The sequence below is a fragment of the Phalacrocorax carbo genome, chromosome 1, assembly GCF_963921805.1.
Source record: "Phalacrocorax carbo chromosome 1, bPhaCar2.1, whole genome shotgun sequence".
Taxonomy (NCBI): Eukaryota; Metazoa; Chordata; class Aves; order Suliformes; family Phalacrocoracidae; genus Phalacrocorax; species Phalacrocorax carbo.
This window is the reverse complement of record NC_087513.1, coordinates 212,398,119-212,411,240: the sequence shown is the minus strand read 5'-3', so window position 1 is coordinate 212,411,240 and position 13,122 is coordinate 212,398,119.

The window sequence follows — 13,122 nt, the reverse complement described above, 5'->3', positions numbered from 1 at the left end:
AAAGGAATCTTTTAATTATTTCAAAGAGCATTCAGTCAGATTCTGATGAATGTCAGCAAAACCATCATGTAAGACCAAAATTTACTGCTGTGTTTTTAGCATCAAGTGCAGTATAGAGAGAAAATTCTCTCACTTTTTGTTATGTAGTATTACCCAAATAAATAGTAGCAGTTTCTCCCTAGCAGACTAAGTCAGCTTATGCAACAGAGATTGACAACTAAACATGAGATGTCATAATGCAAAATTTCATCCAGGTGCACTGAAAAACTCAATTTCAAGTTAAAATAAAAATGACCATATCTGGATGAGGTTTCCAACAAACTCTTTTAGTCTTAATGGTGATGTTTTGGAAAATCCATGGCTATTTACTCCTCCCTGTAGCTCAAATCTTCATATTTTTCCTTTCCTCTCTTCCTTCCCTCATTTTAAAAAGGGCTGATTTAAAATGCTGAGTCACTAGTGTCTTGCATTTTCCATCCTCTTACCTCCCCTGTTTTTAATTAAAATAAACCTTGACTAGTGTTCTATAAAAAATACATCAGCCTCTATTTTTCTGTGACATCAGTCAGAGTAGTTGCAGTGAGCTTGTGCCAAATATTCAGGGTCAACTCTTCATGCACAGAAAACACTCTAATAGTATAAAAAATAATTAAAGTTTATTAAAGCAACCAGTGATATGTGAAGTGTATTACTCATGGAGAGATTTATCCTGCTTGACCATAGATATCTGAAAGGTGGGTGTCTCTGCCTAAGATGGTCACCAGATGCTCCTTTTAGCATCGACAGGGAAAAATAGGTTCTTCCAGTGCATAAACTGGCCAACTTTTTCAGACATATTGTAGGATGAGATGAAGCATGCCATAGGACTGCTGTGTTTCTCAAATCATAAAAAAGCATATGGAGATGTGGTCATCTTAAATCTTCAGAGGTTGAGAAGAAGGGAAACTCCTCCATTCCCCTCCAAAAACACCACGGTCCCAAAAGAATGGCTTTAGGACTGTAACATGGCCTCACTCTAACATATGGATGAAAAGCTGTCAAATCAACATGAGTCACTGAAACAAAAATCTATGCATTGTATCATGAACGATGCATACACTGAGACACAGGACTCAGTGCACGCGCAAGCCTTGTTCATGTACTAGCCATCAGCTGAATCTACAGCTGATGACTGTCTTTAACTTCTATATTTACAGATTTCTTCCTCTAGCATTGATTAGGTCATCTCACAGACACAGAATGAAGAGTTTTCATTCCCTTCCATTGAGCCTCAGAAATGAAAACAAAGAAGTATGAAGCCCATAGGTTACAAGTGCAACACTTGCAAGTATATTTTTGGTCACTTATTCTCAAAGCAGTTACAAATGCCCAGCTGAATATGAACAAAAGGTTGCAAATGTTGCAATGTTTTGCATATTTCCCCACACTGTTCCACCATAATAAAACTGTGTTATGATTTTACTGATCACCAGTGAAATTTTGGGCATTTTCTGGGAGCAAATTAAAAGCGAAGCAAAACCAGATGAACATCTGGTTGTGACCGTCATCCAGAGTTTACTGTACAGCTTCACACATCTGGAGTTTATTCAGTTGGGTGCAACATCTCAGCTGGGAGTGCAATATTTTAATATAAATTTTATTTCCTATATAGCATTAACTCTTTGACAACTGACATCAGACTTATCAAAGAAACATTTATAACATTTTCAGGGTTTTACTTAAACGTCCTGTAGCTCCACTGACAGTGCAGTAAATGTAGTGCAAATAATCAGTAAATTGAGTTCCTCAGCAACTAAAGAATTACATTCTTTTTCCCACAATCCCGTTCCTAATCATTCAGGACAGTTGGAAAACTAGCTGTACTTCAGAAGCAACAGATAGAGAAAAAGCCCAAAGTGGCATTCATCTTGCTTACTTCACATTATTTGAAGTGGTTTAGAGGACAAAAGCAGCAATTTCTTTCCCAGTGGTGCTCACTACTGCAGTTGCGGAATGCAATGCAAACCATAATGAAAATATTTCCACAGCTGATCTTGAATAATGGCATCTAATTAAAAGAACAACAACAAAACAAAACAAAACAAATCCCAATATCAAAATTGCCAATTTATGTTTTTTATCTAGATATTTTTTGGTTTTAGGATAGTCCACTCTGTTTAGTGACTTATGCATTCATGGCAGCAATCCTAGACTTCGGCAGCAGTTGTGAATGATCAGCACTTCCATAAATCACAACTAAAACTTTCAGTCAAGCATTCTATCCCAGCCCTGGCCGCATCCACAATCTGCATAGGCCACATGCTTTAATTCTAAATCTTCTGCACTCATATAAAAGTCAGTTCTTTTTCCATGCTGCCACCCTAAAGGCAGAAGATAGGATAATGAGCACAGGATTAGCTAATCCCCTGATGCACCCGAAAGCAGGGATTTCCCTGCATGTTCTCTGTGTTTTAGAAAGGGCCATACCCAACTGAGACATAACTGAAAAAAATCCCCATCAGGAACTCCATCAGAATTCTATTGAGCATGATGATAAACGGAGATTTCTGTAGATAAAAGTTCATAACACATGTCCAGCATGGAGAAACTCAAGCTCAGGCAAACAGCATTTGAGAAAATAAATAATAACAGAAAATAGAAAATTAAAGTGAGAAATTTCATATAACCTTCTATTATGACTAAGTTATCAGCTGCATCAATAAACAGAAAATCCCTTTGCTGAAGTTAACAGCATAATACATTTTGATCCCCAATTATCTCACATGAAAACTGTCAGCAGGTCCCTAGAAGAAACTCGGAAGTAGTACCTTTATTAATGCTAAAGACTTAAAGCACAGATTTCTTCTCTTTCTATTAAGATTTTTAAAAAAATATTTTCCTATAGTATTAGGAATCTTGCATTTAAAGACACTTTATAGGATCAAGTCAAGGTGTCTCTGGTGGATGTCATCATTTTATACACGATCTCATTCATCTGTCAGAATAAATAGATAAGCTACTAATCTCTGGTTTTTTAACTAGTAAAAATGAACTGTTAAAAGACATCTCTAAAGAGCTTTTCCATTTTTCCATTTTACTGATACTTAGCAGAGTTATAACAACGGTCTTCAAGATCTTACAAATTATTCCTATAAATTACTAAAGCCCTATAATAAAATTGCTGTGAAACCTCAAGTGTTTTAGTCATATCAAGAGGTTACGACTGAATACAAATTTACTCGTAAATAAAGTTTCAAATAAAATTTGTCTAATTTATTAACATTTTATCTTGATGATGTTGCCCATTAAAAACATATAGCCTTTAAAAAAATCCAGATCCACCAGTTGTCAAAGTTTTAGTGATCAGCGTCAAATTTATAGTAATAGGAATGGCCATCATTACAGTATGAGGTCATTATCCACATTTTCAAGCCAACGTAGTGTCATGTCTGAACAGCCCAATGCAGACAGACCATGGAAATAGGGGTGTTTGCTGCCTTTGTAAAACGCTTTCAGATACCAGGATAAATATCTGCTATGTAGTAGCTATGGCTGCTGTTACTTCCGTTGGTTTACTCCAAGCCTGCAGGACAATTCTCAGGATGGTATGAGATGATCTCACAGAGACGTGGTAAGGAAGAGCTTTATGCATTTCTTTCTTTCAATCCTTGTGACTGACCAATAAACCCCCATGGTGGAGGAGGGCTCGGTGGAGATGGGCCAGGGCAAAGTGCCCGTGAAGGGTGGGGACGGTGCAGGCTGTGGCTCACCAGAGCTGTTGAGGAGATGCTGGCTTTGTGTCAGCGTGGAGGAGAATGGAGGGTGACCTTTGTTTTAGGTGGATGTCTGCTGGCAACTGAGTGAATCAACTGGTAGTGTTTCTCCTTGAGTTCATTAAAAATGTGAACGCCTCTAGATGAACACTGGATGAAAGAGACCTGTTTCAATATTTTGGCCCAAATGACCCTTCCTTGCAATTGTTCCAGGGAATGAACTGCCTCTTAATGTTTGTTAAATGCTACTGATAGAAGACGATATCTGTAACTGTATAGAATGGAGTGTGAAAATGATTTAATGTTTCAAAACTATCTGGAACTCATACTGTGGCTGGCTTTCTCAGATCGATTTTTGACAAAGTAATTCAAAGTTATGTGCTAAAACTGTATTATGCCACTCGCTCTGGAGCCTGCCATTGCTCACTGGTTCTGCTGCGTGCTTGCAGACAACAACACATACCAGATCTCAATTTTCTGTGCAACAGGAAGATTTAAAAAACAAATAAATTGAAGATGAGCAAGCATCAAAAGAGACAAAGCTGGTGGAAGGCATTATTTAGCCTTGAAGATAACAACAACAGCAAAGATTTAGATGTCAGATAAGCTGCTATCACAGATGATCTGGATTCATAAAAGATATCTATGACAGGCTGAAACACGGTATGAAAGGCCTAAATTGTATTCACTCGTCCGTTTGGGCAGAACAAAAGTGAGTTTGCTGAAGTCTATTAATGTTAACATTACTGAAATGGGAACTTGGATTCACATCTCTGCTTCTAACAACGTATGTAGCTCATCTTACATAGTTCTCCCTCAGATTTATCGAAACCCTTACTTTTGCGTCTGATTCTTACCAGATACTTCTATAATTATGTTTGCGAGTAGCGGATCAATATGAAAACATTGTTCTTTTCGAAAACCATTTAATCAAGCCAAGATGTGAGACATCCACCATAAATGAGTTTTGTCCTACTACAGTAAATTTTATGCTGCAGTACAGGCCACATATCTTGCTCACTATTTCACATTCAGAGTGACAACGTGAACCATTTTATTATTAACTGTGGTGGTAGAGACCCCAGCAGACAATAAGCCCTTGAGCTCTATGAAACCTCGGACAGATTAAAGAGACTTAGACAGGAAGACAAACATAAATCTATGAAGGTGAGGTCACTTGTCCAACAGATGACAACATCAGATTAACTCCACGAGAGACCTGGAACAGAATTGGAGAGCCCTCTCCAAGTACCTTTTCAGTATAAAAACTTTTTTTTTTCAATTTCATTTGCAAATGGGGGAATGTGAGTATTCAGTCATCAGAGTAGCTCAAAAGTGCCTTGGGATATATGAATTTAGGAAAAATCTGTTACCTTGGTCTAAGACAGAATTCCTCACATAATTAATAGCTACAATAATAAAACAACAACACACCAGTTTAGAGATATACAGTGCCTGTAATCCTTCATCAAGCGTAGCTCGCATCTTAAACTTTTTTCACAGGTCTGGCTCTCTATACAGAAGACAATGTTATGCGATGACATAAAAGTTTTATTACAACTAATTTGAAATGGCCAAGTGAATTATGCTGGCCAGCCCAAACTTCTTCCAAAAAAAAGCTTTATAACTCCATCCTGTATTTTGCTTAAGCCTCACATTTTATAGAAAAGCTATTTTAGATTTTTTTTTATTGAGTCTTAAAAAAAATGTATTGGCACCATAATTTGTATTTCTATGCTTGTAAAATCCAGGCTACTTTGATATCATGCATCTAACTATATTGTCAATAAGAGAGAAAAAAAAAAGCATTGATTCTTCTAAAACCTGCAGAAAATATTTAAAACAATTTAGGCCAGATTCTCTGCTATCTTTCTGGTGAAAATAAAGAAGTAATGCTTCTCATGCTAACAGAAAGATACCGCTGAAGAGTGGGAAACAGAGAAGGATCAGTCCTTTTTAATATAAATCAAAATGTCACTCCTGCTTTAAGGTTCAATATTTCATCATCTGCCAGGTTTCTAAGTAAATGCTGCATAACACTTGATATATCTGAAAAGCTGAAATTCCCAGCTCTCCAATGAAACAGAAAGCCTGTTTCTAACCCTGACAATTCTCAGGAGATTGAACCTTAAAATTATCAGTAGAACAGGTCTGAATACTGCATTAATAGAACTTTCAGCAATATAATTGCCAAGCCCTACTTTTAGTAGACCCACCACTGAGGAAAGAAAAAGGGAGCGAGGGAAAGAGATGGGTAAAAAAGACTAAGAAAAAAACCCACCCTCGTATTAAAAGGTCAGGAGATATGTTCTGAAAATCTTGATTATATCCACGCACATACATATATGATACTTTTTCACAGGGGAGGTGCATTGGCAGACAAATGGGCAGAAGTTGTGCAGGTTCTAGATGTAATAGCTCTGTTGGGTTTTTTTTGGTTGGCAGGTACTAAAATATGCAAAGTGCTGTGTTATAGAGAGATGGTTGTACATTATAGCACAAGAAAGAGTTAAAAGAAGGAAAAGGTGGAAAATAATTACAATTTATTTAATGTTCCTTTGATACAGATTTTGCTAGCTAATCTTTTACATTTAGTTATACATTTCTATCTCACCGAGTTTTAGGGTAGGATCCCCTCCCCACACATTTATCTCAATGCTGAGGCGGGGTGTGTGTGTGTGTAGTTTCTTTTTCTAAGGTCATGGGGAAAAAGTGTTATTTGGGGAGGTCCAGAACTTCTCTTGGCCTGAAGGCAGAACCACTACGTTCTGCTGTGGAGCCTTGGCATTAGTACGCTGTACATTATAGTATATTAGTATGTTGTACTCTATAGTGTTTCACCTTATTTTTTTTCTTCAGAAGACCCCAGAGGTTTCATTACACAATGCTGTTTGTAGCCTACCATTACTTCAGTGAGAAACACACAAGGCAGTGCATAAATACCTGAGATGCTACAAAGGAATGAAGCTGGGGAGAAGGCACTGGCAGCTGGGGCAGCGATGCAGCAGATCCCCCACCTAATTCCTGAAACTGAGGTCACATCATGCTCTCCCAAAACACAGGATTCAGAGTTTCAGGTGTGTGACCTGAAAGAGGGGGCTGAAATCAAATTACCCTGATTCCAGGGTGTACTAGAGTCTTGCTTTCAATGTAACTCTGATATCTGTGGGCATGGCTATATGACCTGGTATGGGCTATTGCCTATACTCAACAGCTATACTCCACACATGGCAGCAGTATAGTCATATTATCCTGGTGCTGAGCACACAACAAATGCCCTATGGAAGACCTGTGGAGCAAGATGTATATCATCATGCCCACACTGCAGATATCATCTCAAAAAGAAAAAAATAAGAAAAAAAAATGATATTTAAATGCCTTTATTTAAGTATCTAAGATCCTATCTGTTAGAAAAAAGGTTCCCTCTCTTTGATTTTGTTAGGCTGCCTCTTTGAGATATTTCTTCATGCATGTGTAATTTTATGAATCTAGATAAAAATGATCTAAACTTTGCATTAATTCCAGATAAAATGTATATATCTGCATGACTATAGAAGAAAAGAGAGACACCAGTCAAAGCCTGCAATCACTTCGAAAAAAACCCAAAAAGATGACCAGTTAATAAAACAAAAATGTTTATAATTTGCCCTTAGGCACATTAGGTGGGTGTATATATACATATGAATGTGGAAAGGATGTAAGAGTAGACCCTGCCACCTACAGTGAGGTATCTGTGCTCACACTGAACAAGAAGACAACCAGTAGTCACAACAAATCAGGTTTTGGGGACAAAAACAGATAAGAAAGGGGGTAGCTCAACACTCCTGAGAATTCAGGTCAGACAGTGTATGCTTTTGTTTAGAGTGTAACATATGCAATTAACAGTCCCAGCAGACACAGGCTTTGCAGCTTCAGATGGCTGTTGCAAACGCCGTACTGCGGAAGCACCCCACGTCCCAGTTGGTTATGTGTTTATGAATTCAGCAGTAGAAGCTACTTAGCAAAATAAAAGCAAAATTAAAAAAAAAAAAAAAAAAAAAAGGAAAAATGTAATCACAAAACCAAGCTAAAACTGTTTATTGCAGATCAGAAGTGCATTAATTCAAATGAAAATGTGTTATATTACAGGCACTAAGCAAACACTATCAACATCCTGGAGGTTTTTCTGCATTAACAAACTAAACCACAAAAAAAAACGTACCGATGGAGAATGCATCTAGTCTGTAGCTAGCTCTTAAATTAATAAATCAACTGTCACATAATTGTGACTTCTACCTGAACGACAGCTCCAATTAATTTTGTATTGGTTCTCAGTGCAGAGGTGAGGTCAAGGTATCTTTTGGCAGCATTCCAAAATTTAAACACCAGACAATCTCATCCTTCTGGTTAAAAGTAATCAATATTAGCAATTTATCATCATTTGCTTTGCAGTGCATACTTATGCTGTTTAATCAAGTGTCTTGCCAGAATGTTTGTTCACAGTCGCGTGAAAAACATCCACTGAGCATGCCCAATACAGTTTTCTTTTCCTCACAGCATCACTACAGCATCTATTGGCCCTTGATTCATGCTCTGAGTGAGTTGCTGGATGACTTATGCAGATTGGCAGGGACTAGAAATGAGACACCACTCTAAAGATCTCATGATGAATTAATTGTTTTTGGCAATAGGTCCCCCAATAAAAAACCAAAACCAACCAAACAAAAAACACCAACAAGAAAACACCACCACCACCCCCAAACCACCCAAAACTAAACAAAAAAAAAACCCCACCCCCCAAAAAACCCTGGGAGTTTGATTAGAAACTTTTTATCTTAAATGTAGATCAATCTTCAATGAGATTTAATGGTACGATAGCAGAAGCTGTCAAAGTTATCAGCTGTGATATTCAGTTCACTGTAATGGAGTATATAGACTCTTCAAGGATCAGGAAAGCAGCTGGCTCAGCTCATTAACGAAATGGCCAAAGGGTATGATCTGCAACTCAGGAATTTAACTATCTGCATCCCAGCCTGGAGTGAGGGAGTTAGATGAGGCACAGCATTATCCATTTCATCTCATTTCTCTTGAAGAAGTGCCCCAAAAGTAGGTCTATATCAAGGGTACCTTGGAGGCACACTGGGGCATGCCCTGGGATGCTGTCTAGCTTCGAAGCCCTGCTGAAGGATGATAATCCTCTTGTTTGTCTTTTGGGTGTGGGCTTCTTTGGTTTGGTAAACTAAAGCACGAGGAAAGGAAGAAGGGTGGATCCTCTGGTATTGCCCTGACATTAAGTCTGGACATAGGTAGGATGTATCTCCAGATATTTCAACTGGTAAGAAGAACTACCAGGTTCAGTAAAAGATATAGCTAGGAAGATTCTTTGGGTGAAGCAGCTCTGCCCTAACTGAAGAGCCATCAGCTCCCATGAGAGTTGTTGTTACCCTTTTGTATGAAAGGCAGGCTCGCCTTACCTCTTATTGTTAGTCTGTTAAATATAATTTGATTAAAGTACTTTTTCATTAGAGTGGCAGTGAACACCCTTACCTGTGTCCTAAAGGAAGAGTGGCCTAGATTCACTCAGCTAAAACCTGAATAACTGAGGTTCTGTAGGGGAACAGAAGATATTTGTTTAGGAGGATCCTTCCTAACGGCTATATGAAGTGTAGTGCCTTGTCCTGCAGTTTGCCCATGCATTGAGAGCTGTGCTACATGTCCAGGAATTGAGGCAGCAGCAGCGGTGGTGGATGGGATGTATACAAATACCTTGTGGTGTGAATTGGTTTCTCCAGCACAGGAGTACCAGCGTTGGTGGTCATGTAGTTATGTTTCTACAAAATAAGGCCCCAAAATGGGATTGTACCTCCATGATCAGGGATCTCTTGTGCTACTGTAATCCAAATTGTTAACACGGTCCTCAAGCACAGTGAGAAAGTGGAACAAGAGAAGCAGGGAGAAAAAACGTTAGCAGGAACCCATCAAAATCCAGATTTTCCTGTATTTTTATCTAAAACTATATATTTTTCGTGTTGGCCACTGTATCTTTCTCTAGGCTGTTTTTCTGGTGGTAGGGTGGTGGCAGCATGGTTTTTTTTTTAACTCCGTCTCATGTGGATTTCAAAGTCAAAGTGGGTTTCAATTTTCTGAGAAAACAGCAGTTTAAAAGAGGTAGAACTTCCATAGATACCAGTCCAGTTTATGTATCCCTCTGTGAAAGCATTTTTCTAAGTTTCCCAGTGTTCTCTCACTTTAGAGGAGGATGATTGTCCATGGCAGTATGCCATCAGTGTGTTCAGTCTGAAAGCCATCCAAGGTCAATGCTGTTCTATTCTGGAAAAATATGTGATATTTTTTACCCTCTAAAGCTAATTTGCACAAACTACTAATACTATCAGTTAGGGCAGATAGTCTGGAAAGCATCTGTGAGTATCAGAAGAGCTCCAGCTTTACTAAAAGAATGTAATATAGTAGAACAGCGTGGTGAAAGTTTGTTTTCATTAAAGTATGTGTCTGTTTATCACCTGTTCTAAATGCTACACTAAAGCCAAAACAAAGCATCTGCTATACCTGTAGCTGGAACTAGAAAAGATAATAATTTGCAGGACACTGCATTTAAATCTTCTTTCCATTTCATCATTTTTCACTCAGATCCCAAACTACTGTACATCATTGAACTTCTTTTGGCTGCATCTAAAGATGAATTTTAACCAAAGAAGTTTTCCAGAGTACTATTCTAGGTTTACCTTACCTATGGAAAGCTTTATAAAATATAGCTCTAATGCCAGTAGTTTGGGGAAATTTATGGTTTACATGCCTGAACAGACCTTGTACCAACCCACTGTTTTCCATCACAACTATGTGATGTCTCTAAGACCAAGGGTAATATGAGGGTATTAAACCATAATGACTTCTCAGGAGCACTCTGGGACAACAAACTCGGTGATGTCTGTGTGAAAATATGAAAGCTGAGCCCATCTAAAGGGGAGAGAGAGTGGGAAAATCCCCTCATAAAGCGCAAGGACATGTGTTATATATGTATTACATATTTTTAAATTCTGAGGTTAGACAGTGAATAAAAGCTCAGAATTACTCACAAATAAGTGAAAAATGTCTAGGACAGGGGGATATAACAGTGTTTTTACAGATTAGGCTTTTATTTTATTATAAATTTAGCTGAGAAAACCTGAGTGCTATATCTATGAGAGTGAGATAGCATCCATGCTTTGGAGGAGTAGCCACCTGCATAACGCGAAATTAGAGATTGCTTGGTGGATTGCAGTCACAACTACTGAAGACTTCACAGCAGTGAGGAAGTTAAGGCAGGGAACTGCTGGCAAGGAATTTATTATATTTGTCCAGATCTGTACATCTTTTCTGATATCTTTCAAGTAAAGAAGTTCTTTGCAAAATCTTTCAGTCCTTTCCCTTTCAGCTTGGAAAACCTGAAATGGAAAACCAAAGTACTAGAGACTTGAAGATTCAGTAAAACTTCTGCCCAGACTCTGTGGTCATTTCTGGGCATGAGACATTTGTGGGCTGGGGGGCAGCATCCCAGTCCCATGCAGAAGTAGCAGTCTGAGTTCCTGCCCAAAACAGACATCAGTCAGAGATAGTCACTGGTATCTGCTGAGGTCTGGAGAATGTGATACCTACAAACGCAATGGACTGAGACCCAAACACAGCACTTTGGTGAGCCTCCGTTCTGGAGGACTTAATCTGTGGTAGACCTTCCAGGGGAAAGCTCTTTTCACCTTTTAGTGCATTTTCCACTCTATCAGCTAAAACCTGCAGAGAAGACCAGCTTCGACTGGTGTACATCTTGAAGGACACCCAACCATGTCATTTCTGCTAGCGAAGCTAACTTGCAGGAATGCACAGAGACTTCAGAGAGCCTGTGCCTCAGTGAGGGCACAGCCAAGCAGTTTGTACCAAGAAACCTGCAGTGATGGGCAATGGTTTTCAGGCTGTACTAGCAAAGGAGCGGTTTCAGTAAGCAGCTTTTTTGCAGTCTTTTCCATTCCACATACCTTTGCTTAAACCAGCAACAGCAGATACGTTCACCACATAAATAAAACAGGGCAGCATGTATAATTTTAATTTGAAACCCATGCCTCCATTTGAAAATGGAGATACAATCTGGAATTTTTTACTTTTAAAATCTGTATAAAAATGAATGTATAAAGCCATTTTCCTTTGCAGTTTCTTATCTTTTTACAGATATAGGACCTGTCCGAAGCTAAGTGAGGTTTTTTTTTTCATTTCAGTTCGCTTTAGATTATATCCATAATACACAGAGGAAGCATATGCACTTTATAATAGGGGGATAAAAACTGCATCTGCAGAGCAAGATGACAGGGTATGACGGCTGGAATATTTGTGCAAGAAAATGCATATCACACTCTTTTCACTACTATTTCATGATTCTTATACTCAGAACTGCAGATGATATGGAAAAGATATTGCTTTCACTGAGGACAAAGCAATTCTAAGCATAAAAACACAAGACAATAGCTTTAAAAAAATAAAAATGCCCTATACTAAACCCAAGAGAAAAGATAGGTTCACTAATTTCTCCTAGTAGATATGTTTCTTTCTCTAGGTTTGAACACTAAATCACAAGATTCACAAACCGAGGCTGCATCTGATTATTAACAATCAGGAGAACATGAAATACAGAGGATTCCTGTACTAAAGCACTCAGCTGTGTTTCTGTCTGAGCCATTAACCTGCTGAACGTGATTTTATTATTAATACTACGTATTTCTCTCAATGTCGCTTGCAGCCCTGAGACATAAATGACACCATACAGGTTTCTAAGAACTTCAGTGCTTTGGAAGTGAAAATCATATTGAAGGAATGTGTCATAGAAAACACAGGAAGAAATTCTGAAGCAAATACAAAAGATTAGCTGCTGGATAAACAGGTGGAAGCTATTTCAAAAGCCAAGTTATCGGGAGACTGAAAAGCTCTACCTACTACAATACAGACTCAAGCAGAGTGAAATAAATTTTTACTTATGTTCTAATTATTCCTCAGGTTCATCAACTGAATATTTGCCATGTGAGTAGTGGGATGTAAGCATCTTTTGAAATGTCAAGTTACAGAGAGTTTTTGTGTCTGTGCTGTTAAACATACTGGGTTGCTAAATCATCTGTTCAAATCATGTCCTTGATCATCATACCCATATCCTCAGATTTGTTCAAGGGTTTATCCTCATGCTCCCTTCATTTGACTTTTTTTTTTTAACCATTCAACCTTATCTTTTTACATTTCCAAGACATTAACATAAAATCACTGTTGGTGACTGAATGCTGTTAGAAGTGGATTATCTCACATCGATTGGGTCAGCATTGGTTGAAGGCAAGGTTTGTGATGTGCTCTTCCATTGCTT